This window comes from Cupressus sempervirens, chromosome 7, assembly GCF_028749045.1.
Source record: "Cupressus sempervirens isolate cs-2001-9-10 chromosome 7, ASM2874904v1, whole genome shotgun sequence".
Classification (NCBI taxonomy): domain Eukaryota; kingdom Viridiplantae; phylum Streptophyta; class Pinopsida; order Cupressales; family Cupressaceae; genus Cupressus; species Cupressus sempervirens.
In genome coordinates, this window is record NC_143124.1 from 29,757,295 (window position 1) to 29,760,602 (window position 3,308).

A 3,308-nucleotide genomic window follows, 5' to 3' on the forward strand; every position below is an offset into this window, starting at 1 on the left:
TGGAGAAAAATGAATGTTTAGGAACAGTTGCTACAGTTGAGCAAGGAGAACAAACAGTTGTTGTAGATTCATAAATGACGTTATTGCACAATAGACTTGTGCACATGAGTGAGAAAGGTATGAAATTAGTTCATTCAAAGAAAGTTTTACCAAGTTTGAAATGTGTCCATATGGATTTTTGTAAAAGTTGTGTGTATGGAAAATATAAGAAATTGAGTTTTGTGAAGAGTGGGAAGGAAAAGAAAAGTGGTCTTGATTAGAGCTTGTGTATACAGATGTATGGGGACCAGCTTAGGTATCTTCCCTTGGAGGTTCTCATTATTATGTTACATTTATTGATGTTGCAACTAGAAAAGTATGGATTTATTTCCTTGGACAAAAATCTGATGTATTTCAAACTTTTAAAAAATGGAAAACCTTGGTTGAAAATGATACTGGTAAGAAATTAAAATATTTGAGATCTGATAATGGTGTTTATTATTGTAGTCATGAATTTGAAGATTATTTCTCTACTAATAGTATTCATTGATAGAAAACCGTTCCAAGGACTCCATAGGAAAATGGAGTGGTCGAACGCATGAACATGACTATAATGTAGCATGCAAGGAGCATGAGGTTACATGTAGGGTTACCCTTAAGCATGTGGGTGAAGGCTGTCAATACTACTATATATTTGATTAATAGAGGTCCCTCTACTCCCTGAGGTTGTGGTATTCTAGAGGAAGCATGGACTAGTAAGAAGGTGAGTTATTCTTTTCTCAAGACCTTCAGTTGTGAAGCATTTGTTCATATATATTCTAAAAATAGAACCAAGCTGGAAGCTAAGTCAAACAAATTTGTATTTGTTAGATATGACACTAATGAATTTAGCTATAGGTTTTGGGAATTTGAAAATCATAAAATTGCAATAAGTAGGGATGTCATATTCAATGAGAAAGTTTTGTGCAAAGATTTGTAGCAGCAACATTAGAAGAAAGATGATGATTATGTTGTTGACATTAAGTCAAGTTTGTTATTAGTGACAACACTTATTCAGATTCTGTATGGCTACCAAGTTCATTGAATAGTCTATAGTGTTTGCTATGTAATTTAGTAGTGATCAAGCTTTACAGTTCCTACCAAGCATTCTAGTGGTTACCAAGTAAATTCAGGTAGTGTGAAGTCCTACAGTTCCTACCGAGTAGTTTAGTGGTTACCAAGCTTTGCAGTTTCTACTGAGCCATTAGTTCATGTGAAGTGCAGTTAGTGTTTACCGAGTATAGTCATAGTAAATGAGTAATTCAGTTTCTACCAAGTTACACAGTATCTACCGAGTCACCAATGCAGATCAAGTTTGAGACTACTCTGAGATGATAAGTATGGACCGAGCTTCCACTTCTACTGAATGCATGATGATGCCAAGTAATGACAGTGGACACCATGTATCAAAACTTCACCAAGTCAGTCTTTAGAACCTGAGTGTCTTCATTTGAGCCAACTTTGTAATATTGGTGTTAACTTGTATATTAGCTGACTTTGTAACTTTTTAAATTGGATTGATATATATCTATATATATATATATATATATATATATATATATATATATATATATATATATATATATATATATATATATATATATATATATATATATATATATATATATATATATATATATATATATATATATATATATATATAAAATGTATTGTATCATATCCATATAGATGTATGTATGCATGAATGAAAAGTGAGAGTAAAAAATATGTAAGAAGCATGCGAATGTGAATCAACAACAAGTGTTATGTAAGGCCATATCAGCAAAGGAGCAACATAGTCATATCAATCACATAAAGGTGATGAGTATTTCAAAGGATCTCTATCAGGAAATTAGTTGTAGGTCAAAGATCTACTATTTCATTCTAACAGGTGAACCAGTCCAAATTCCTCTATCAAGGTATACTTAACTGTCTTTTGTCAAATCTCTTTACCGAGTACATACTTCATTGTATGTTTGTAAAACATCTAACAAGGTGGACCTAGCAGTCCTAATTGCTCCTAACAGGGCATATCATCAGAAGTGATTATTGTAAGCCTTAACAAGCCAACTTTATGTTGTAGTATTGAAGTTTTGTGGATATTATCCCCACTCCAGTTTTACTTTCTATTTTGAAGGTTTTTGGGTCACTAAATTATTGTGTTCATGTGCCATGAATATTTATATTTTCAATTTCTCATGCATGCAGTTAGATCTAATTTAATGAATTAAATGATTATTGGATTATTGCAATTAAGATTTGAAATTGATAAAGTTTCTAAGGTTATTGATTCACCCCTCCCCTCTCAATAACCTAGCATAGTCTTGAATATTTTGAACAATTGGTATCAGAGCATTGTGGTTCTTGGGATAAAGCTTGATAGCTTGAGAAAAGATCAAGGACAATGGAGATATTCAAACTTGATAAAGCAATTGACAATGAAAAGCTAGATCTAGAAATGGCCATTGCACAACTCAAGAAAGCTAAGGAGAAGCTTTCCCAATCCTTGAAAAGAGGGATGGAACTTGCAAATCAGATGAATGATCACCAATACATTGAAGAAAAGATTGAAGATATTTTCCCTACAAGTAGTTTAGATGAAGCAAATGATGCAATCAGAGAACTCTTAGAGTAGAATGGTTCCCTACAAGAAGAAATAAGAAAGCTCAAAAGAGAATAAGAAATTTAGTTAGCAAGGCTATATGAAATCTTGGAGCAAAGGAACAAGATGAAAGAAACAATGAGATCCAAAACCAATCCCTTCAGCATGAAGATCTTATAGATCAAATCTCTAATGCAAATGAAGAAATCATGAGTCAAAGACAGATGAATGAAAGGATAAGAAGTGAGCTAAGATCTGAAAAAAAAATCAGTGAAAGATTGAAAAATGACCTAAACACTGAAAAGAAAGTCAATTAGAGAATGATGAAATCCCAAGAAGACATGAATCAACTGAATCAACTAAATGAGCATAATCTCTATAGACAAAAAGATAAAGCAATAATTGAATATAAAGAAGAAGGTGAATCCTCCAAACAAGGTGCTCAAAGGAATAAAAAACCTACTTGCAATCACTGTTGTAAGATACGTCATACATCAAACAAATGTTAGAGTAATGGGAAAGAAAAATTCAATGGTAAATGTTACAATTGCAATCAACATGGTCACATGGCTAATGAATGTAAAGAGAAACCAAAATTTGAAGGCAAATGTCACAAATGCAAGAAACAAGGTCACAAGGCATCAAACTATAGAACCAAGTCATTCAATCCAACATAGCAAATTGCGAA